General features: G+C 40.0%; 1 protein-coding gene across 18 annotated transcripts in view; it reads right to left on the reverse strand.

Annotated features, from left to right (window-relative positions):
• The window catches only part of PTPRF (protein tyrosine phosphatase receptor type F), a 3,404,399-nt gene that overhangs the window by 1,377,610 nt on the left and 2,000,391 nt on the right, over positions 1 to 26,398 (reverse strand). The window lies entirely within an intron of this gene.

Genomic DNA, 26,398 nt, shown 5'->3' on the forward strand with positions numbered 1-26,398 from the left:
AATCTATAACTCTCATCACGACTTTCACACAAAAATGCTTCTCAGATGTACAGTCAGGGGTCTGTCGATAACAATATCCGTACATTAACATCAGAAACAAATAATAGCCAGAGGCAACTTCCATCAACTTCGCAGTTCTCTTAGTCTTCTACCTAAGGTTAAACATTGTGTCTCTGAGGAAAGACTATAGAACATATAGACATGCAAATTCATACACTACTCAGAGGAGTGAAAGATGAAACAATAAAAAAGGTGGGATGGAAGGATGGCATGATCATTTGAAAGAAAAGACTTCCACATATTCACTGCTAAATTGCACTCTTGCAGAAATGTTTTACTTAGGGAGTAGTCTAAACATGAGTGGGTAGGAAATAATCCTTAATGCACAGCAAAATAAAGCTTGCTAATCTGCAAAAGGTAATTCACGTAAAACAATAACAAAGGTACAGTAGTGGACAGCACTTGAAATAAAAGCAGTACACACACAAAGTCCTTACTAGAGTGTTTGTTGAGGTGTACAAGAAGTTTTTTTTACTGGGTTTCTTATCACAGTTAATGAAGCAGTCCAATTCATCCAAATGACCATACTATCTAAAGCAGACCTATGGTCACCGAGAAGCAAAGCAAAAATGAGTTTATCTGGAATGCTGTAATCCTTAGAAAAGAAGATACAGTACCACTATATGACCACATATCTAGGACAATGAGAAATGATATCCCTGACTTAGCATTTGCCTAATGAGGTAGCCGGGCAGAATCTGAATGCTATTTTGGTTAGAATAGTCCATCTGCAAAACAACCTTGTCAACAATTAAATAAAGATGTTCAAACTTAAGCCACTGAAATCCATCAGGCACTTGCAGTACCAGCAAGTAAAATAATAGTTTTCCCTGCAGAAAGCACATTTCTTGTGATGGATTTATGTTTACTCCAGTAATCAGGGTAAAAGTAGCGACCCTGTGGACCATTTTCAGACTTGATCCAGGCCGCGCAAGGCAAAAAACATGGAGCATTTAATACTGTCCAGCATCAGATGTGGACTGTAGCAAGCCATGTTAGGCAGAGTATACAAAATAAAGACATATGAGAAAGTGAAGAGGTGGAAATCAAGACATTACCCAATAAATTACAACTGGGTTGTCGCCTCACAGTAAGACGTTGTCCTGTTCGATTCTCAGCTAGAGTGTCTTCTGTGTGGAGAAATGTGTGAATGGGCATACCTTCGTCGAAGGTTTTGCGTCAGGGCTGGCAACTCGGCACATAAAAATCTACTGCCAATCATTAGCGGACTGGAGTTCCGCTGTGGTGACCCCTAACTGGGAAAAGCCGAAAGACACAACAACAACCCAATAAATTACAAATGTTTAGTTGCACAGTGTTTATTAGGTGGAAGGGAGTTGCATGACAAAATGCAAATTAAGATGTCTGCCAACACGTAAATGAAGACATATTAGATGCATAAGGTGCTGCAAGGGTAAAGCTGCAATCATTAGCTGGTTTCAACCATGGAAACAGCAGTGCTAATTTAATATAGGCCCTTAACTGTGCTTGTTTCGACATGGAAGAGAACTTCTCATAACAAATGCAAAAAGTCACATTTAGATGTACAACAAATGTATATATTATGTCTGAAAATGACAGCTATCACACTGTCATCATGGTATACTATGCCAGACGGTGGCCATGCCACTGCTGTATTCTCACCCCATAAGAAGGTAGGTGACAATAATTAACTGTAGGTGCAGAGAGCAAGAAAAAGAAAAAAAAGAGAAAATGCCATATTATTAATTTCAGGCAAAAATCACTAAAACTGCAATACATAACATCCTGTTCTAACCAAAGGGACTACTGTCTGAAAACCTTTTGTGTGATAATTTTGTCTCTATGTTTCACAACTGTTCAATTATACATAATTAGAAATGCAGAAAAAAAGTGAAAACATTTAAATTCTGCCTAGGATGGGGATGTTGTAAAAAGGGTAATATCTACTCCCCCAGAGGCCCTTTTCTGTTCCTCTGCCTACCAATCACTGATCCTCTACTTACAAGAGTAGAGTTCATTTTTCCCCATAGGGGCAAGTTTTTTTTCTCTTTCAGATCCCCTAGGCCGAGAGCCATGCATTAATGCAAATTTCATGGAGTTTAGTGCTCTTGCTGGCATTCCAAACACAGAAGCATTTGTTGTATAAATAGATGTAACCCCTCCCCCTTTGAATGGTGACGCAGGGATCAACATCACCAAAAGGACTGCTTACTCCCCTCCAAGTGTGTGTGTCACGTTTCCACACATGCAGCCAAGGGCTACCATAACTGGTTTGGAAATCACACCCATACTAGCCCTGCACTGGCCTCTGTCCGTATGTAACTCTACTCTTGCCCTTCAGCAGGGACTGTGTCTTGGAAAGGTAGCTTGGGTCAAATGGAAATTTGTGGTTTTCTGGCAAATTACTGGGTACTGAAGTCACTAAATAAGAGTTTTAGATATCATATCTTTCAGAAAATGCATGCTAACACAAAACCTGTTACTCTAGCAACTTTCTTAGTTCGTAATAGCAATAATTAAAATTCATCCCTATTTTTGGGTCTTTAAATCTCCCCATTATTTTGACTTTGTCCAGATTTCTTGTGGCATAAGGTTGACAGGTATGCTAACTGCAGCCTAAGAGCTGACTCGTATTAAGTGATTCATTGGTAGTATGCAGGAGGTTACAGTGGGACTGCAGTCCACAAACTGGAATATTGGGTAAGGTTACTTTAGTAACTTCTTCTATGGATCGCTTCTACCAGAAAATGCTCTCATTTAGTTTGATTACTGCAGCAGGTAACAACCAATGGTATTGCTCTACTTTACTCTCCTCCTTGTTCCCATGAACATGTACACATACAAAGTGCTCCTCCCATCTGCTACCTAGATGTTGGATCTGGGAATAAGGTCTTTAATGGGATTTCACCAGCCAGGAATGTGAGTGTTGTAAACAGGTTCATAGAGTTGTACTAGGCTAACTGTCCTTGTGAGCTATTTTAAGCCTATTCAATTACTCCATGTGAGAATCAAGCCTTGCACCTTGTGTCTATAAGGTAAGCGCCTTAACTATTATGCCAACCCCCCACTCCTGTTAAATGAAGAATCTATAAAATTCTAATCCAGCAAGCACAGACAATCCAAGATACTAAGTTTCTACAATTTAAAACTTAGGAAAATAAGAGTGCTACAACCTACAAATACCCCATCACTGACAGAATTAAAAATCAGTACGTCAGGCAAACAATATCACCTTCTCTAAGAAACCTTAGAATTTAAATAAGTCTATCATATTTACTAAAATCATTTAGAATAAAAAAAACACAATCTTATAGCATCTCTTTTCTACAGTATCACTTTTAACACTGACATGTTAATTTGTGAGGTTATGGTTTGTGTTGCACTGTCTTTCTGATCACTCTAACTCTGAAGAGTAATGTCAAAAGCATTAAATCTACATAAATATCATAGAACAGCAGGCAAACCAGATGGTTTACTATTACTCAGACCTCTCAATTATCCCTGATTTGGAACAAAGTTTCTATTTTCAAGCTTGATTTACCCCTCTAATTTTGTGAATCCCCCTCATCATGTGTAAGTTTTGAAGCTGTAGTACACATAAAAACACTCTGTATGACCAACATATACTACAGGCAACAATAACTTCAAGAGATTGAGATATTACATGCAGTATCCCACATTCCCATTGGAAGTGGGAAGGGTTATGTGCTATTTAGTATTTACATTTTATGCTAATTAGATGTCCAGATTTTTGGTTGATGTACTACATTTCAAGGGCCTTTATTCCTATTTTCAATGTCTGCAGGTTGAGAGGTATGTTACTACTGTACACACTATGCTACATTACCTAGTGTGGTTTTATTCAGGTTCACCATGTGATATTTAAGCAACAACCTACACCTGGGTGTGGGTAATGCTGGATTTACCCACTGTTGGAGTGGTTTGGTCACGAGGGTGAAGCCCGAGTGGCCAAACAAAGACAACCGTGGGTAAATCCAGCATTACCCACACCCAGAAGTGGGTTATTGCTATTATACAATGACATTATTTAAGAAATAAAATACTTACTTTTCTTAAATAATGGCATTGTATAATGTCTCCGTGTTGCCCTTCCGCAGCGTTCTGGTATTCTTTGGCAGTTCTGATGTACTGCGCATGCGTATACTTACGCAGTACATCAGAGCTGTGGGTGGAAGCAACGGAGAAAGCAAGATCTCCGTTGCTTTTTACAAAGTGTCTCGCTATGTTAAAGGAGTTTAACATAACGAGACAGTTTTAAAAAAGCAACGGAGAAAGGAAGATCTCAGATACTTTTTTTAAAGCTTTCTCGCTATGTTAAACTCCTTTAACATAGCGAGACAGTTTCTAAAAAGCAACGGAGATCTTGCGTTCTCCATTGCTGTAAAAAAAAAAAAAAAAAGAGAGAGAGAGACTTCTACTAATGGAAATAGTCCGGGCGACCGGACCTTTTCCATTAGCATAAGTCTTTGATTTACAACGTGCACGTTTTGGAATATTAATGGGGGGGTCATTGTAAAATAGACTTTTGTTAATTTTAGAATGCTTATTTCTTTAAACTGACACAGTAGGTAGAAGTGGTCCACATAGCATGGGTACTTTTTCAGCCATGACCTAGTTACAATAAATTAACTAATATCACAAAGACAACAGAAAAAAAATCACCTGAAGTGGAACTTGGCTCGGCCTTCTAATCAAATTGACAAAAGAAGAAAAATGCACACTACCTCCCTCCAATAAAGTGCAAATGAATAAATAATGGATTAAACTCAGTCATCCAAATGACTATTTCTATGAATGACTAAATGCCTTAAAACTGGAGTGCATGGATACAACTTACAATGTAACACAGAGGCTCACAACTTATTCTGCTTTAATCCTACATTCTTCTTCAGATAATCTTATAGAAATTAAAGTAGCCAAGGAGATATTTATACAACAGCAAGAAAGACAGACACTATGGCTGCTGCAAGCCACAGCCTGTCTGATCCCGTTGATCAGACATATCAAAAACTAGAAAAATGGATGCAAGTTGTACAAAGTTACTATTACTAAAGGGAAGGAAAAGTAATCCTCAGCTGGCTATCACGATGTGAAAAATAGTCGGGTATGAGAGCTATAAAAATAGCAGACATTTTAAAAGCATAAAAAGACAGGGGGATTGAAAGCAGATAAAGCATATTTTAAGCACATTTATTAGATTATCACTTAAGACAAGCACACATGCATTAACAGAAAACAATCCATATTTTTTCATTCATACGCATTATACATTACATATGCTTTCTTGCTTTATAACTATCATTCACACTAACATTATATAAATTGCTCAGTTCCTGCCATCCTATTGTTCTCACAAATTCCAACATCTAAGTAATTTACTCATTCACCTTTCTAAAGAACTGACTTCCAGTTATTTTATCTCTTTTACAATATTTAGTACAAGTACAGTTGCTTTACATGTTGATTTCCATTTTCTAGTAATTGCTTTTCTGGCAATCAATAACTTTAAACTTAATAAGGCCTTAGTATATGAAGGCAATTCAGATCCTGCGTCCTAGCTCAAAAGTATAACTTCCTTAGTTACATTTGGCTGCTACACCATCTAACATTTCTATAGCTTACTCTTAGATAAAGCATATGTAGATTAATTCTACCTTGGCTCATGGCACAGAGAGATGGGACCATTGTTATGACCCATTTGACTGGAGTTGGACTACTGGCTATGGCACTGAAGCAGCTAGGCAGGGAGGCAGGAATACTGGCTATGGCATTGAAGCAGCTAGGCAGGGAGGCAAAGAGTGAAGGGGCATAGCCCATTTGCATCTCCATGTGGGGATGCACTCAGTGGTACACACGGCCAGTCCTTAGTAGAGGCTGAAAAAACACCATCCATACTGGGGGTGGGGGAGATGCTTGAAGGAAAGGTCCTTATAGAAGTGAGGTGTTCTCTGTGGTCAGATCACGGCAGTCTCCTCCCCTGTACTTCCCCTGGTACATACAGGGATTACAGCTGTAAAAAGTAAAAACCTCCAATTATCCTTGACGGCTGTCTAAGTGATGGCCCCTCCCAGTCAACTCTTACACTCTTGATGGGAAAAGAATAGGACAACTGACAAGGAAGGGAGATGATGCTCAATAAGACAGGAGGGGCAGAGAGAACACAAATATATATTTTCCAATTTGTAGTCATTGCTTTGTTGGCTGACTATAACATTAAACTCAGTTAGGCTTTACTATGCCTAAGCAACTGCAGATCCTATTATCCCAGCTCAAAAGAATCAGTTCCTTAGTTACTGTTTGTTCTCCCAACATCTCTGCCAAAATATTCAGTAGGGAATTTTTAAAATTTGCCACTTTGTTAAATTACCAAAATACATTCTCCCACCTTCTTCTCTTTTACCCATCATATGTCCAACATTTACTATCTACCCAAAGGAAAATCCTCTTAAGTTTACTCGGGGTATAAAATACTTATGTAAATACTTCCACACAAAAATTCGAAACCTTCTGGACTGTGTTGTATATTTGGAAGCCCGACATGTCAAACCCCATTGTTTCCTTGTACTCTGTTAATTACACCTTTTTTAACAGCATCTTCTGTTCTAGACTAAACTAGACTGGTCTTGGTCTTTCACTTAGCACTCCCTATCCCTCTCTCTTCATCTATACTCTAATCAATCCCTGACAGTCAGGGAAGAATACCGCTATGTGCAGTCCAAGCTCCTTCTCAGTCTTGTATCATTGTACAACCTTTCCAGTTATTTGCTCTGAATACTTGGTTCCTCCACTAATTACTTACAGTTAATTTCAGAGACCTTTCATCTGCTTTCTATACCCCTTTCTTGCTGGGGTCTTATTGGAAAATCTCTCTTCTCCATTACTGTACTGCTCAGATCTCAAACTACTTTCTGCTTCTTTATTAATAAAATATTTTGTATATATGGTTGTTAGTATTCTCTCAAAATGCTTGCATCTAAATTACTAATCGCTACTATCTCAAACTCCAAACTTGGTTCATCATCCTTTTCCACACTGATTTATACCCATTGGATATAGTTATTTAAGAGAGACTTAACCATGTAGCTTTAAAGTACCCTTCAAATCAGACAACTTTAAACCACCCTGTTTTATGGGGAGAATCAACTTCTCTCAACTCTTGCCCACTTCTCCTTTCAAATAAAATCATTCAACTCTTGTCACACTCAACTTCTCTTCCGACTGGTACAAAATTAAACATGCCTGCTCTGTTTTTCAATAACTTCACAGCCATTATCCAAAAATACATGCTCTGTATCTCATCCTACAGCTTATATCACCATAAATGACTACAATATAAGATCAAAGGGAAAAGTAAGGTTCTGCAAATTGAACTTGCCATAACAAAAGGAGAGAGGACACCCCGGCCTAGTTCCTGTGCTCAAGAAGAAATTATCAGAGGACCCCACCAACTTTAATTTTCACCTCGGAACCCTCATACATCCTCCTAATCAACCTTATAATTTTGTTAGGGAACACAAATGCTTCCATTGCTCTGCTCATAAAGTCCCAGCTTACTCTGTCGAAAGCTTTCTCTGCATCCAGACCCAACAACAACAACAGTGGTATTTTCTAACATTCTGCTACCCTCTGGATCATCAGTGTTCTGTTAATGTCAAATGTTTGCCTCCCCTCCACAAAACCACATTGCTCTATATCTATCAATTTTGGCATCACTTTTGTCATTATTTTAGCTATTATAGACAAACACTTTACAATCATGGTTTAGTACTGAACCACCATGTATGAAGCTGGAACTGATAGACCTTTACCCTCTTTAGGTATTATAGCTACTACCGCTTTCTTCCAGGATGTTGGTGGTACTTCTCTAAAAATACAGTTAAACAAAATCTTCCAGATCTTTATCAGTTTTTCCCTCCTAGCTTCCAAACTTCCATAGGAATAACATCTATACCTGGGGACTTTCCTATAGATTGGTCATACATCAGCATTTTTATCTCAGCTCTTCCTATCCTAACTGCTAGTAAATGATCCTCCTCTGCCTCTAACCTTGGCATATTTAATTCTTCAATAAACATTTCCATTTGTACCTTTCTTTGATTTCCATATTTCTCTGCTTTACACAGACTTTCATAGAATGTCGAAATATTTCTAATACTTATACAGGATCTCTTATCTTCTTTGTTATGGGCTTCCTAAGCTTGGAGGAAGCCCTTTCTACTTTCTGTTGCCTGAGTGGTTGTAGTAAGTTTTTGTGCTCTAAAGTTACTATGAAAAAACAGTTGCTTAACAGTAATCGTTCTAATCTCATGCATATTGCTAAGGTAATACCTTACTTTCTGTTTAGCATTCTGTAGTTACTCCTCCTCTTGTTCTGTGAAATTCCCCCTATTTTCCAATACTTTAACATTTGTCAATCCCTCTAAATAATTCTTGTTACTTCTTAACCATATCCCCCTTTCTTTTATTTCCACCCTATTTTTAAACTCCACGTTAATTTTATCCCACTTCATAGTGATATTTTCAAAAGAAAATTCTATCTTCACTAATAGCTCCTGAATAATTTCCACTACCTACTCCTCAAATTCCTCTCTTTCCAACAGATAGGTGGGAAAGCACCAGTGTATCGCTTATATTTCATTATCCTGTGTTGTTAATTTTAATTACTGGTGCATTATCTGAAACAGTTACTGGATGCATAACAAGGCTTTCAACTAAATGCATATGCTCCTGTAAAATGTAAATTCTGTCTAGCATAGCCCAGTTTTTGTATCCTGGGGAATTATGCAAATTCACTCCAAACTCCTAGTACTGAATTCACATCTTCCATGCCAAATATTTTCATACAAATCTACCCTACTTTGTTATATTTTCCCTTCTGGGCCTCCAGATGCATCTTCAGTGTTGCAAATCAAATTCCAGTCCCTGCCTAGAAGTAATATTCCTTGCCGAAAACTGACTACTTCTCCCATAATTTTCTTAAGCTCCATTATAGCAGTTTTCAGTGAAATAAAAATAGATGGCATTGTAATCCTCCTCCCTTGCCAGTAGCCCTTTAGTACTACAAATCTACCATTATTGTCTATCTTTTATCACTATTGGAGCTCCTCTTGCAATTAATAGAAGTACTTTGCTCTTCATTTGCCTCAGGTATTCTGCTGAATAACCATCCTAAAAAGCTTTCTTTATCAAATTCACATGTTCAGTTCTTTCCAAGTGCGTCTCCTCTGTAGCATATAGCTATCTACACTGCACATTTAATACAGTTCACTACTCTTTCATTTTTGTATTTATCTGCGAGGCGAGATCATGAACATTTAAAGACATTACAGAAAGAATAACATTCTTGAAAAATTATTATTCCTACGTTTTATGAATAACAGCTTTTTTGTTAAATGTCTAGTTCCAACTTTTGTGTTGCATGCATGTACTGTTTGGCAGGTTAATCTTTTATACAGTTGTTTCTTGTGATCTCCATTTGAGCCTATGTCACATCTTACAGAACTATACAAACACCTCCCCAATACCTCCCTAAAACCTATTAGTAGCACGCAAAACTATGTACATCTTCAAATATTCAAAACAAAGCAGATCCAAACCAAGAACAAAGTAAAATATCCAAAGGCTTGAAAGGAACGGACCAGTCCAACGTGTCTTGAATCAAAATTGACTTTAATGAAGAACAAATAAAAAGTAGAACCTTACATCAAGCGCTTTCACCTGGAGTCATACCAGGCTTTATCAAGATAAATAAGAAGTTATGTACCTACCATAACGTTCCATGTTAGTTGTCTTCTCTCGCCTTCTCACTTTTACCAGCTCGAGGGCAGCCCATATCCATAAATACTTCCCAAAGGAAGAAAGAAACTTACAGATGGAAGAAGGACCAGTCTGAATGGTCTTCAACATAACAGTTTCTTATAACAAGGTATGGTATGGCCCCTAGCACCTCTATCCTGGTGGCTCAATGGAACACAAACTCTTGAGGACTGTAGGAGGCCAAAACTGGTCCCTGAGGCCAAGTCCAAATTGTAATAAAAAAACAAAGTGTGAGGAGTGGGCCCATGGCCCAAGTGCTGAATAAAGTCTAAAGTGTCTAAAGGCTTAAAAAGTAGCTAAGTAGCTAGCTCTTGAATTTTCTAAATTTTTGTTCTGTCCAAGTAATATCTAAAGTTGATGGTGGACATCAAGATATGTAGCTTTTTTGTTTCAGCTCTATCTGAATAGTTTAAAAATACAGGATAGTTCTCAAAGATACTCTGTCTTTGTAGAAAACCAAATAGCCTATGGGACATAATATTATGATCTGCTATCCCGACATGAAAATTGGAAATAACCCCATTTGCTTGTATAAATCCTCCTGGTAGAGGATTTCCAATGTTACTATGTGATCTCTCTAACTGTTGAGTCAAAAGAAGCCTGCCTGGAAGGAAGGAAGGACCCATGCTGTGAGGTTAGAGAGGTGGAGAAGACCCGAGACGGGAATCGTGAGGTCTGGCAGAATCAGAAGATCTGGCACTCAGATGAGGGCAATGAGAATCAATTTGGCTCTCAAAGCGGTGCTTTCTGGATAACTGAATCCTGGGTCAGACGTCTCTGGGGGGGGCCTGATAAGTCTGGACATTTGCTGTTTTTGGGGTAGCAAAAGGCTATAGATTGCTTGAGAGACCACTTGAGTGAGGCATGAGAATAGCTCTGCTCAATCTGCTACAATTAATGGTTTCTTTCAGGGGCGTTCGTTGCTACCAGAAATGATGAGAGGAGATGCATTGCCATAGGTTCCGCCCTATTTGTTGATATACCAAACTACAGACATGTTTGTCTGTTGAGGGCTTACAGCGTTAAAAAAGCACTGCTCTCATCTCCAGGACATTTGTGCAGCAGTACCTGCCTTGGTGAACCTGAGGAGATGTGATCCACCAAGCAAGATGATCTTGCAAGTCTGTGTCAGCAGAATCTAGAACCATTCTGGCCTGTACTTTCTTGTTGGCCAGAATGATCCTGATGACTCTTGAATGTCTGAAAACTCTTTGATCTGTGGGTAGCTGACATCGAACAGTGTTTAAGTTTTTGCTCCTATGAGGTAATAACCATCATTAAAAATTCAGTGCTTAAGTACAAATCATGTGACTAGAACTCCAATTAATAAAATATGCTAATTAGACATTGAAACTAGCAAACCACCAGGTTATGTTAGAGACTTAAAAAGTTGTTTTACAATGCTGTCAAAGTTAAAACAAATACATCAACATAACCAAACTACAAGCCAAACTTGTAATATCTTAAGGCAACATTAAAAACGTATAAAAAATTCATATGTGCCTTGAGAACCATTCAAAAATTGTGGTTAAAAATTACTGTCCATTAGGCACAAAATAGGCAGTAATTAAAAAATTGTTTGAAACAAAACATTCTCCATATTGTTAAAATAAACGACACTTCCAAGAAACAAACATCATAACTTAGCCCTCCTCAGTTTTAAAACACTCATGATGCTAACACTCTATGATGTTTCTAAGAAGAAAGAAAACAATGCTTTTTATAAACATCTTGGTTCATGTCCCAATATGCAACTTAAGTTTTTCATTTTAGATCAGGTCTTGCAGGACAGTAGAGGGGGTGAGTGGGAGGCCTGACTGGAATACAAGGAATTGTGGTGGCAGCTTAAATTAAATGCAACTAAACCCCCTGGTTTGAATGACAGTGTTAGCATCATGAGTGTTTTAAAACTGAGGAGGGCTAAGTTATGATGTTTTTTTCTTGGAAGTGTTGTTTATTTTAACAATATGGAGAATGTTTTGTTTCAAACAATTTTTAATTACTGCCTATTTTGTGCCTAATGGGCAGTAATTTTTAACCACAAATTTTGAATGGTTCTCAAGGCACATATGAATTTTTTTATAAGTTTTTAATGTTGCCTTAAGATATTACAAGTTTGGCTTGTAGCTTGGTTATGTTGATGTATTTGTTTTAACTTTGACAGCATTGTAAAACAACTTTTTAAGTCTCTAACATAACCTGGTGGTTTGCTAGTTTCAATGTCTAATTAGCATATTTTATTAATTGGAGTTCTAGTCACATGATTTGGACTAGAAGGTACTTAAGCACTGAATTTTTAATGATGGTTTAACTTGATAAAGCCTAGTATGACTCCAGGCGAAAGTGCTTGATGTAAGGTTCTACTTTTTATTTGTTCTTCATTAAAGTCAATTTTGATTCAAGATACGTTGGACTGTTCCGTTCCTTTCAAGCCTTTGGATATTTTACCATCTTCAAATATTGACATTTTACCCTCCTAATAGGAACAAATGTTACAAACTGACAGCCACACACACAGACTTGAGATAGCATGGATAATCTTTCTTTTAGGTTAAGATGCATGGTACAGCCTGTGGTTCTATTAAGTGGCATCTGGCTTTGTCTTATCTTTACAGCTCTCTCAGCTGGGAAAACACTTGAATGCTATTAGAAAACATTTTCTTCAAGCCATTTCTCTTTATCTGATTGGTTCTCACGTCTGTAACAGACGCACACAAAACAGTTTAAAGGAGCACGTATTTACGTCAGTATCTCTATTACACTTAAAAATAACTGAAAAAATAGTTGATAACATGAAAAAAAATCGTGCACTATTTAAATAGCAGTATTAAGAAAAAAAAGTTGTTTTACTTGTTAACTTTCTCCCTTCTCTTTCCCTCTCCTGAGTATTTTTCTGAAAACTACATGAATTAGAGCATCACATGCTTTAGAGTCCCCTACAAGTAGAACGAAGTCCTAGAAAGTCCGATATTCCCAGATTTTCCTGTTCTATTCCTGTTCATCTCCATCTCCCAAACTCTGCGTTACTTCCAATGTACTCTTGATTCTTCTAGTCAACTCTTGTGCTTTTTTTTCCCTCTCTCAAGCATTATACATTGAAACATTGGAAAAAATTTCACTGTCAAAGTCTCTATGTGGTTATTAACAGAAGAACAAGAAGCAGAATTTCCTACCGTTTCACAGCTCACTTTTTGTTGGACAAACTTTTGTATTTCTTTCGTAGCATGTACTTCATCAAAATAATTTTGTTCCTCCACAGTAAAATACTTTGAAGATAGTTGGTACAGCAGATCTCACTCCTGCAACTCGACATTCCCGGAATAATTAAACAAATTTACTCATCTTCTGCCTGGTGTACGATGAGTAGCCATTCTCCACAAACACTTTGCTGTCTCCCACAGTTTTGTCAGAATCAACACCTGCTGGTAAGATTCCATCTTTACTATGAAAGGTCTAGGCTGCTTTCTCATAGCTTTATTTGGAGCATATACACAAAGTGCCCTTTCAATTAACAATTCCTGTTGTGGAATACCAATCCAGTTGCTTATTTATGTTTTCATAAAATTAATACAGTCTGTTCCTTCTAGCTTTTCAGGAACAGGTGAAAATCTCAGGATTTCCCTACATGCTCTGTTCTCTAACAGTTGGGAGGCCACGGTTGGGAGGGTGGCTTACTGGTTAAAGTGTTTGCCTTACAAATACAAGGTGCAGGGTTTGAGTCTCGCAAGGGATAATTGGCTAGGCTTAAAATGGCTCGCAAGAGCAGTTAGCTTAGTACTAATCTATCAACCTATCAACCTAACACTATTTTTTGAAACATTGCTTCTTTTGCAGTCTCATATTCAGTAAGCCTTTTCTTTATTTCGACCTCTGAGTTTTACAGTTTTATCAGCTTATCTGAAGATTAGTTTAAAGCTTCTTCCATTTTTTCCAGCCTTTTATAGTTGAGTTGATATACTCCATCAGTGTTTCATTTATTTTAGTCAGGTCTGTGTGCAGTTGCATTATACTTTCCTCTAGGTTACTGGAAGCCGTCTGGAGCTTGCACTGCTTTTTGCTGAACAACTGCAGTACTCTTGCTAGTCAGTGATTTTTCTTCACCTTTTGTAGCAGATTTTCCTTAAGGTGCTCTGTATTTCTTTTTTCCTGCCATCCAGGCAGTACACATAGTAGCCAGTTACTGAAATTTACCCAGCTTCTTCTGCTAAGTTTCTGTTTTCACAATGGGAGAGCTAGAACTGAGCTGTTACTCAATGCACAGCCATCTTGGAAGTCGCATAATTTTCCCATCCTTCTCGGAAAGAGTAGGACTGGAATTAGCTAAGTGCTTATCAGCAGTGGGACCAACTAAAGCTATAGCAGCTGGATCAGGTTTACGAATAATGTATAAGATTTAAAAGACTGAGAAACTTTATACATCCCATCTGAATTTTAGGGGCATCTGGATGACTATCAGGAAAATTGCAGGCAGTAACACACACGTCCTGTAAAGCAGACAGAGCAAAGGAATAGGTGTTGATTCTGGAAAATCCTTCTTTAACAACTCTCAGTATTTTCTGAGGGACTGAAAACCTCAGAGTTCTCCCCTGAAAACACTGACACAATCGAGCAATAGTACTGGAGAAAGAGAGACCTCCACAGAGAGAATCAGACGATGAGCTCTCCTTAGAGTCTGAATCAAAAATATGAGGAACAATCCCGTATCCTCCGTCGCATCTTCCTGTTCAGATTCAGAATCTTGAATCTCTTCAGGAAAAGAAGGAATCCTTCCTTCTTTTACCAGAAACTACTACTAGTTTACAAGAAAGAGCAACAGCCTGAATTAAATCCTGAGCCAGACCTAGTAAACTACTCCTCTCCCCAAAATTTTCAGGAGGACTAAACAAGTGCTTGGTTTTCCGTTTCCTTTAGACAGGAAAAATGGGGCCAAACTGTGATATTGACAGCAGCTGTTTCCCCTGGGTTGGGCACAGCATTTTGACACAACAGGGAAACTTTCTGTTTACTCTTCCAGGACTAATAAATGACAGTCTCCCTTGCCAACTGACGGAACTCCAAATGCTGCAGAGGACATGGCTGCTCTCGGTCCACAGTGGTTGTAGGTGCTACACCAGAGGGATCCATGTTAAAAGATGAGTGGTCTTACAGCAAATGGCCACAGCAGAGTTGCCCACCTGTGGCTGAAGCAGATTGCTAACCTGCTGTAATGGCCAAGGCTGTTTGCTTAACTTTTTCTTTTTGTGGTTGGAAGAAGGACAGACTGTGGGACCAGTAGTCTGTTCCATGGTCAAACTGAAAATGGTGCCTCTTTCCTGGAGAAGACAAGCAATAATTGCTGGTAAAACTACCAGTTCACAAAACTTACTTTTTTGATAGGAAAACAAAAACACAGTAAAAAGCACTTTACAACACTAGGTCAGCTCCACAAAAGAAAAACAAACAATCTCTCCACAGGAAATAGGTTTTCCATTAGTTTACACCACTTTTAAACTGACAGGAAAAATGAGTGGTCCAGTATATTTAACATAACTTTCCTAACAAGGAAAGTAATAAAACTTTAATAAAATTAAGAAACTGGAAGTTTTTCCCCCCTAAATGTAACTTACTTGCCCAGCAAAGGAAATCACAAGCTGACCATCAATCCTAAAAAGCCTTAGAGGAAAGCACTCTTCTGTGGCAGTTAAGCTCTGAAGTGCCTTGTGTTCAGACTTGTCTTTTAGTCAGTTCAGCTTGAGCTGCTTGACAGTTTGGGCGCTTGGAAGGTGCCCTGAAGCTTTGAAAGCTGGTCACCTGTTATATCCTTGGCGCGATATAACCCCATATAGCTATGGCTACCAGAGTGTCAACATGAACATCTTAAGATACAAATATAAAGACAGTAGAAATGTATATAAAATGTGAGTTACTCACTGTACGTGTCAATCCTAAAGACCTGTAAGCTCATAGCAGTAGAATACATTTATCGTTGTCTGTACAGCTTCTATCTCAGTGTATTGCAGGAAAGGTGGTAAAATGCTAGGTTCTAAGACTAAAGCTGGACAAAACAAACAGCAAAAGAAACTACCTTGGGATGCCTAGTAAGAATTAAGACTCACTTTGAGAGATGGCCCATGCGGGTGGTCAGCTTTCCTGGATACCAAAAGTCCAACATGTACATGTTTTCAGATAGTAAACAAAGCATTTCTACTAAAAGGTTCCATATATGGGATAACCAATGCTTCCTCTTTTCTCCTCCTCTTTCCTCATTAAGTAAAGGTTCATGTGCTCCAAGAAGGAGAAAAAGGAAAGAAAGCCAATTAAAGCAAATTTCATAACCTTGAGGACTGTTCTAAGCAGGACTCAATGTCTTTGTCAGTTTACAAGACAAGAATATCTGTCTCCTTATACTCAGCAACAGCTGAAGATTAACTGAAGATGGCAAAGACCACTGTCAATCAACTGGAGAACACCTTGTGTTCCATACATGTAAGGGATGGGCACAAGGATGAGTCTGCATGGTCACAGCTACTACACTGTGCAAATTTGGCTAAATTAATAGCTGGTGTGCAAACAGCAAACATGACAAATTGTGAAAGGGCAACAGCATGCCTAATGCTGGTGTAGAACTTTGCTAGAATATGCCATCCTGTACATATTCAGCCTTTTTGCACAGATCAGGTTAATGAAGATCAGCACTGGGGATTTGAGATGAATAAAAACTCTGCACCAAAGTACAGTTGCCTTTGGAGACCATCTGAATCCCAGCTAACACGTGGATGAGTAGCCAACTACTAAAGGAAGAGGGACATGAAACACTCTCTCCTCCTCTATACAATGGTTGATGCCAAATAAAGAGTGCTTGACCAGCCCATACTGCCACACTTCCCTAGCTACTAGATACTCTACAGACTGGTTTACCACTACCTACATCTTAAAAAACCAACATTATGCATTCTTTAATTTCATGACACTCATCCCAAGCTCTTCGATGGATCTCTCAGTGAAATGTTTAGATTTCTCCTAAGAAAGCATGACTGAAAGTGTGACCTCTCTGTCTCAAACTTTTCTCCTGAAAAACAAAACCCTTCTCACTTACACAAAGCCCACTGAGATACTCCAGTGTCAAGATTATTCTTTATCCTTCCAACAAAAGAATATTACTGGATATTCCACAAATTGCATTTTAAATGGCACATGTCAGACCCCCTGAACTGTAAACACATAGTCAACAAATGACACATGCTTGTTTACCCAATATTACATCACTACTCGAAGAAAAAACAAAACTGCTAGTTTAAAATTTGCTGAAAAAAATGATCAGATGCAGGGAGTACTATTTAGATCATGGAACTAACACTTATTTTTATGAAGGCAGCAACATAGCAGCTTATTTTACTACTGGTGGCCAGTTGCAAAGTATAATTCTGGGCTCATCTTCTTCAGCTATCAGCCTTTAATGCAGTGAATATGTTAAATGTCATTAAAAAAAATATACATATATATATATATATATATATATATATATATATATACACACATATATATATATATATATATATATATATACATATACACATATATATATATATATATATATACATATATATATATACACACACATATATACACACATACATACACACACACACACACACACACACACACACACACACACACATACATGCTTATACGTCATTACCTGGTTCCTTTCATTACAGAAAGGAAAGAGGTGACCCCAAAGGGAAACTCTTCATTTAGAAACAAATTCCAGGAAACTGTCCTGAAATCTATGAGGAAATTAAAGAACTTCCCAAAACTCCTGTTAAGGGCAAATAAAATGCATCAATCCGGAGATGCAATAACCAGTGGAGGCTCCTGCATGAACTATCAGACAAAAGTACATATTTTTCTTTTTGGTAGCCTTCAAGAATGTCTAATTAGTGTTACCATTTACTTATGGTTTATATCATTTTATGGTCTTGCTTAGTTCTACGACTGTTTGGATTCTTTTTCTGTATACTGTTCTGAACTGTTTCTTGAATGTTGCAGAAAACGACAGGAAAAAAAGAAGTTATGTCCTCACCATCATGTTTCATGTTTGTTGTCCAGTATCTCGCCTGAATTTTTGCTGGTTGACTCGGCCGCATACCAAAGCTCGAGAACTTCTACTGGATTGAGGCTACAACCTGTCCCAGGATGCCTAGAGGCTGTCCCCCAGAACTTATTTGAGAGACTACTCCCTAGAGTATGCTAACATACAGAAAAGAAAAATTATGAACTATATTGGTCATAAAGGTAAAGAGGCAAGAAGGGAATCAGACCATATTTGCCAACTGTAAAGTCCTCTAAATCCTCCAGGAGGGGGGATGGATGGGTGGGATGCAAGAATGAAGGAGAGATACTGGACAACAAACATGGAATGTTATGGTGAGTACATAACTTCTTTATGTTATGTTGTCCTATCTTGGCTTCATTCTTGCTGGTTGGGACAGAGTCCCCAGCATCTTTTTCTTGGGTGGCTCAAGGGAATAAACTCTTCAGGACAGTGGAATCAAAGGATGCCCTGTTCTGGAAGGCCACATCTACTTTGTAATGAGAGACAAAGGTGTGAGGATTAACCCATGTAGCAGCAGCACAAATTGAATCCAATGGAAGTCTAGATTGAAAGTCAATGGAAGTAGTTGCTCTAGTTGAATGTCCTTTAACTTTTCCTGGCGGTTCTTTATTATGAGAATTACAGACATAGGTGATGGACTCAGTAAGCCATTTGGACAAAGTAACGTTTGAGACTGCCAAGCCTTTTTTTATTTTCTGAATAGGAAACAACTGGTATGATTTTCTGAAATCTTTGGTCCTATGCAAGTACAAACGCAACTGTCTATGCACATTCAGTTGGTGAAGCTTATATTCTGCCTTGTTGCCATAGCTACGAAAAAACACAGGCAATTCTATAGATTGGTTTAAATTAGCTTCAGAACAAAGTTTTGGTAAGAAGGAAGGATTTGTTTTGAGGGAAACTCTATCTTTGTAGAAAATCAAATATGAAAGGCGGATACACAAGGCTTGCAACTCAAACTCTCCTAGTTGAAGTAATTGCTGTTAGAAAGACTGTTTTCCAAGATAAAAATTTTAGTGAACGAGAGGGTGCTGGTTCAAAGGGAGGAAGGATCAAAGATAATACTAAATTTAGGTCCCATGGAGGAGGAGGTTCTCTTAAGGGTGGTCTTAACAGAAAAGTACCCCTGAGGAAAACTTTGCATAATCTATGGGACATTACACTGGATCCAAGGTCTCCCACATGATAATTTGATATAGCAGCTAATTGTACTCTAATAGTGGCCACCGCTGCCCCTTGATTAAAGAATTCTGTTAGATATTCCAAAATTGCAGGTATAGGGTCTGTAAAGGGGATCTATGTGGTTTTGTCCGCCCAACAAGACAACCTCCTCCATTTGCTTGCGTAAAGTTTCCTAGCTGTCTTTTTGTGTGAGGAAACCAGAATGTGACATACTGCAGGGGATAATTCTGGAATCCTGGCTAAGACTGGAAGTGGAGTAACCAAGCAGTCAGCTTGAGGCTCTGAAGAGCAGGATGGAGCGTTCCTGACTGATGCGTCAGAAGATCCGGCACTGGGTCCAGGATCCACGGGTCCTCCTGAAGGTGGGGCCAAAGGAAGGGGAACCATATCTGACAAGGCCAGTAAGAAGCAATGAGAATTAACATGCGACTCGACAACTTGGCTTTCTGAATCACCTTCAGAATCAATGGAAACAGGGGAAAAGCATAAAGAAATCCGGGGGGGGGGGGGGACAATCGTGGACGAGTGCATCCCTCGGTGACTCTCCCGGAGGGGAAATGAGGGCAAAGTAAATGCTGTATTTTGAACTGAATGGAGTGGCAAAAAGGTCGCAGCATGGCTGGCCCCATTTGCGAAAAATTTGATTCGCAACTTCCTGATTCAGGGACCACTCATGAGGCATGAGAATTGCTCTGCTTGGCCTGTCTGCCATTGTGTTGGATTTCCCCGGGATGTGCGTTGCCGTCAGAAAGCGATGAGAAGAACTTACCCATTGCCAAACTCTCTGGGCCTCTCAACATAGGGGATAGGATCTGGTTCCCCCCTGTTTGTTGATGTACCATACCACCAACATACTGTCTGTGTGAAATGCAACAGTCCCTATGGGAAGAGAGCTCTGAAATGCTTGCAACGCCAGCAGCACCAATGTCATCTCTAGGACATTCATATGCAAATGGTACTCGTGATCTTTCCAAACCCCTTGGACAGTCTGTCCCAGATAATGCCCCCCCCCATCTGGGACACACCCATGGCTACTGTAGCGGCAGGTTGGGGAAGTACAAACGGTCTGCCCATTGTTACCTGAGTGGACTGAAGCCACCATAGTAGGCCCCTCTTGCTGGATTCCGTAATGAGATTCTTGTGAAACATGGGTAACTCCTGCATGGACCATTGAGTGAAGAGTAGCCACTGTAATATCCACATCTGTAGTCGTGCCAGTGGGACTAGTGACCAATGCCATTGAGCCTAAGACCTGGAGTATGAATTTTGCTTGTACCTTTTTCTTAAGTAGGATAGATACTTGACTGCGTAGCATTTGTATTCTCTCTTGAGGCAACTTTGCTAACATGTCATTTGTGTTTAAATCTGCACCTATAAAGGTAATACGCTATGATGGCAACAAGGCAGATTTTTCTGTATGTATAGTAATGCCTAGGTCTGAGCAGAGATGGATGGTGGCGTCCCTCACTCTGATTAGTAGGTGCTTGGTGGTGGCAGTCAGGAGCCAGTTGTCTAAATATGGAAACACCTGAATCCTTGACGTCTCAGATGAGCTGTGATTAACCAAAGGGCAGAGCTCTGAACTGGTAATGACTGGCTCCCAGCCGGAAGTGTAGAAATCTTCTGGAGCGCCTGTCCATCTTTATGTGATAGTACACGTCCTGAAGATCTAAACAGCACATCCAATTGTCTTGTCCCAGAAAAGGGAGTATAGACTGCAGTGTTACCATCCAGAACTTGGCTTTCTTTATAGACTTTTTTAGTCTGATGAGATCCAGTATTGGTCTCCAGTCCCCTGTCTTTTTTGGAACTAAAAAGAACCTACAGCTAATTCCGGATCCGATCTGGTCTGCGATGACTTCTTTGGTAACTCTTTTTCCTAGCAACCTTTGAATTTCTAGGGTTGGTTGATCCCTTTGACTAGGTGAAATGTCTGGGATAGACTTTGATGGACGAGGTGGACAGTGGAAAGGAATGTTGCATCCCCTGGATATAATGGACAGTACCCATTTGTCTTGAGTCAATTGGAGCCAGGCTTCTGGGTACAGTGATAGTCTTCCCCCGACTGCCTCCAGAGGCAGACAGTCGGGCCTCCTTTCAGGACCGCTGGAAGGGCCGACCATAGAAGGCATCTCTGTTGCCCTGGTTTTGCGGACACCCTCTGCCGCGTGGATGGCGTCTTCCATGGTCATTCCCCCCGCTGCCCTTGGGGGAAGGATCACCATGAGCATCCGACAAGTCTCCTTTGGACTTCCAGAACCACATTTTTCTGCTCTTTTGACCTTTAGGATAAGGTCTGGTAGTTGTGGAAAAATGCACTCCGACAGCAAATAGAGTTTCGTCATCTTGTTGGTTCCTGGTGAGTCTCTCTCTTACTTTCGGGCCAAACAAGGACGAGTCATCAAAAGGGGCGTCAATAAAGGAAGATCTGAAGGGTTCAGCAAACTTGCAAAGGCGCATCCAGGAATGTCTCCTAAGAACTACTCCTGTGCCTGCTGCCCTGCTCACTCCATCGGCTGCGTAGGAGATGAGGCGCATGGAGGAGTCTGTAATAGAGGTTAAGGTCGCAAGCTGGGAATTTATCTTGTCTGATAAACCCTGGGCTGTAGCACCTTGTAGGGTATCTCCTAGCTCTTTAAGGAGATCCCTCTGGAATCGGGTGAAATGTGATAAGTAATTCAGCGACCGTAAAGTAAAGGCCGCTGAGGAGAACATACGCTTCTTGTATCTGTCCATTGTACAAGACACCTTGTTCGGTGGATGGATAGATGCAGAAGTTTCAGCTAACTCCTTTGTGGCTGCTGCCACCACCATCGCATCTACTGGAACTGTCTTTAAGTATTGTCTATCCTCTGGGGCTGTAATGAATTTATTTGGCCTCCTTGGAATGGGGTCCACTGACTCTGAAAAGTCCCACACCTTTTGACTCAACACCCAGGTGTGGGTCGAAGGGTAGAGACACCCAAGAGGTGGAGGGGTGAGAGCCAAATGCCTCCAGGTATACAGACTCATCCTCAGAAGGGGAGAGGGATTTCCAGTCACCCCTCTGCTTAAGGATCTCTAGGGTGTCTGAAAAAGAGACATCCTCAGAGGGCAACCGTGGGGACTCTTCTGAATCCTCAAAGTCGGTATCAGAAGTGACAGACTCAGGGGAGTCTATGTGCTTCCTCTTACACTATTTCTTCCGAGGGACCTCCTAGGGGTGATGTTCCGGGGAGGTGTCGGAAGATGAGGTTCCATCCATTGGGGTTTCCTGGGGCACTGAGTCTTTACTCTGGGGCTGATGGAGGGATGATGACGCAGTAGACACCAGCCCTTTAGGTGGAAGAGTGGCTGGAGCCGAAGGTGGAGCAGACTCAGTGGAGAGCACACTCATCACCTCGAAGGCACCGCGATCCTGGCCCGAGAGAGACTCCAATCCCAACAGATCGGGAGATCTCCCCGGCGCCAAGACTGATGTGGGAGCCAAACTCACCTATGCCAAAGCACCGAGTGGGAGAGTTGGCACCGACTCAACTCTTCCCCCCCGGAGCCGACCCGGGAGTGTCTGCTCCCAAATCCCTTGATGGAAGACAGCATCGACGAGATTGGAGCAAATGTCTGAGCAGAGATATCGTGGGTGATTACTGGCTTCGCCGGTTCCAGCACAATGACTGCCTGACACTCTGGCTCCAAACTCATCCGAGTCGGAGGAGGAATAGCTGGCACCTGAGATACAGTGGTCGGCTCCACATTCCGATGGGCTGGGCTCGAAAGAATTTGTGCCAGGGCCTGCATCTGCAGCAACCTCTTCACTCACTCCACATCATCGTCCGATAAACTACCTGTCACAGACTGTAATAAAAGAGTGCGGCACCGAGCGTACTGGTTTCAATCACGGTGACAGACTCCTTTTTGGCTCCACAACAGTTCTGAGGACTCAGATGGAACCGAGAGAGGGCCAGGTTTGTCAGAACCGATAACCTTCTGCTCCGAAGATACAATTTCACTGTGACTGCTTGACGGCTCAGACACCACAGCCGACAAAGCTGACTTTTTTGTCTTGTCCAATTTAGAGGCCTGATTACCTTCTTCAAAAGGGCCTTTCAACAAACCCTTCAAAATGAGTTTATTTTTTTCCTCTCCTGTAGGACCCTTGCACTAAATCCAGGACAAATGGAGCAAGAATCCTGCAGGGTGACTGCTCCTAGACAATACACACAACTTGTGTGTCCGTCCCATTAGAGACATTTTCTGGGTGCATGAATCGCACTTTTTAAACCCAGATTGTCTTGACTCCCTAACAGATTCTTTAGGCATCTTGGAAAACCAACTACTAGCAACACCACCACCACTAACAGTAACTGCAATACAATGGAAGCAAATATAAGAGTTTTTTTTTTTTTTTTTTTAAACTAGGAAAGGAAAGGGGTGGGAGGAGGAGAAGTCTCTAAGTTAAATGACAGTCTCTTCCAACTCAAGGAGACACCTCTAACTTAAACGGTGACTCCTTAAGAATAGGAGAAGAAGCCCTGAAGAAAAAAAAAATGGGCTAAAGAGAAAGAATCCTCTAACTTAAACGGATTCTTTACGGGGGATAGAAGAAAAACAAGGAGCCCTAAAGAGAACAACTAAAGACACACCCAAGTAATAAAAACACACACACGAGCACACTACTTGGTCAGGGAAGGTATTAGTAGACTCTAATAGAAAGTTTTTGTGAACAATATAGATAAAGATGTATAATAAAAGTAATTACTAGCCTGGGCCAGCGAAGACAATCCTGATGCTTCAAGCGGCAAACAAGTTCTGCGGAACAGCCGCTAGGCATCCTGGGATAGGTTGTAGCCTCGAGCCAATAGAGGTTCTCGAGCTTTGGCATGCGGCCGAGGATCGGCTCCGAACCCAACTAGCAAGAATGAAGGCGAGATAGGACAACATAACATCTATGTTTAACCCAAGACAATACTAACAAAACTGCAGTTTGGTGTGAAACTATCCGTTTTTCTTAGCATCTTTTTGACCGTTACAACCTGCTATAAGCTTTTCATACTCATTCAGCATATTTGTTTTAACAGCCAGTCATCAAGGATTTGTTTTTCTGGAAGTCCTAACTTCCCACTGTCCCTGCATCAGCCTTCATTAACAGGTGCCACACTACACCATACCACATGCTCTGCATATCTAATTCCATACATTCCCTTAACACTGGCTGCAAATGTCCTGGCTCAACATGCTATGCTTCGCTGTAATGTCACTAGTGTTAATAGTTAGTTGACTAAGCTGATTCCCTCCACACAAAATGGGTGAGCACATGTTGCTACACACTCCCACCCTCTCTGGTATACCACTCAGCTATCCAGATTTTCACCTCATATTTTGGTTTACTCCTCATAAAAAATTGTGGTTTACAGGCAAATCACTGAGGACTAAAGTCACTAAATAATGTCAACATTTTGAGTTTCAGACTTCAGATTTTAAGAAAATGCATGTTAATTGAAATTTTGTTATTTTAGCAAGTCTCAAGTTTGTAACAGTAATATTTAAATTATATGTTCACATTTTTGGCCTTTGTATACTCATTTAACCTTTGGCCAGATTTCCTGTGCTATGAGATTGAGGAGTATGCTCCCTGGCCAGTTTCCCCAGAAGCAGTCACTTAGGTCAAAGACAGAGATTTACATGTCTTTGTCACAGAGCCAGCACACTACAGTTTAGAAAGGCAAGATATCAGGACAGTGCCTTTCTAATTATAGCTTGCCTATCACAGAAGTTATGACCAGTCCTGGGAAAACAACTGGATCTTCTTGTGGCCTGCACTCAAAGCAATATTCTATGTAAGAGCAACTTGATTTTGTGAACATGAGGGTGAGGACCGTCCCCAACTAATAATTTTAAGAAGAGGTAGAAAAAGAAGAGCGTGAGACTCTTTTCACTGACAACTGACATAGATAAATTCAAGTCTTAGCTGGCATAAATACATTCTAGCAGCAGCAGGTTTTAATAACTCATTTAAATAATTTTAAGTTACAGCAGCAGTATTTGATGTTCAAAGTCAAAAAATTTTAAAACTAATGCAAATAAACTTGTTTTGCAAACATCATGTTTCTTCAGTACAAAAATATATTTTGTGTGTAGACTAACAGAAAAATTTTTAAATGAACAAAAGTAATGTGAGTGTAGAAGTTTTCACTATGCACACCTCTAAAATGACTATTTCCACAAGTACAGGCATTCCTTTTTTAAATAAGAGAAAAGAGAAACGAGTTATTTTTTTCACATTTATTAAACCAATGTGAATACAACAGAACATCAGAATAATGCAAGCTTCACAGCTGTTCAGTACTAAACTACAGAATTAAAGAGGTACATATATGTGTCAACAGACAGGAGGACAGACAGACACACCCACCCACCCACAGGAATAATTTTAAACAAGTCTCACTCACTTTAAAAACAAAAAAAATCTGGCTATTGCTGTTTCTCAGCTTCTACCTACCTACCTACAAAGCCAGGGACATTTCATTTACAATGCCCTTATAGTTTTTCTTTTAGTTTGGAAAGAAAAAGCACTTGTGTTTTCTTCACAAATAAACACCGGTTAGACAGCCAGAACCAACGTACTCTTTAATGTAAACAGCAAAGAGCTTTCGTCTTATCCAGATTTCTTCAGAACTGTGGAGAACCAAACTAAGAAGCAAGTTAAAATGGAGAGTGAACCTCCCCCATACCCACCAGCATCAACCAATAAAAGACAAACTTTAATTAATACGTCTGGATAAGACGAAAGCGCTCTACTGTGGAGTTAATGCTGTTTACATTAAAGAGTACTTTGGTTCTGGCTGTCTAACCGGTGATTTTTTGTTTTATTTAGGTGACAGGACTAAACAAGTTTTTAAGATAGTACTATTTCAGTGAGGCACTTTAGTCAGAAAACGAAGCTAAGAACATGCAGTCAAAAGATGTAAAGACCCGCAGGGACACAGTCCACTGGCATAGTACTATAAAATAAATCCTCTGGAAGATCCACAAAATACATAAATAACAGGTGTTTGAGTAGGGTTTACAATCAAAAGGCAGAAAGTCAGTTACACGACAGGTACCTCCTCGAACATGGTAGGAGAGACTGTCAATGTTGACGTTCAAGTGTCCGTCAGTTCGTAAGGAAGTACACAAGGCAGGGTCACAAGCATCTACAAATACGGTAACTGTCAACTTTAACATCGAAAAATGATTGCTGATGTTATTTGTCGCTGTTCTGAC

This window comes from Protopterus annectens, chromosome 10.part0, assembly GCF_019279795.1.
Source record: "Protopterus annectens isolate FY-2018-M chromosome 10.part0, PAN1.0, whole genome shotgun sequence".
NCBI lineage: Eukaryota > Metazoa > Chordata > Ceratodontiformes > Protopteridae > Protopterus > Protopterus annectens.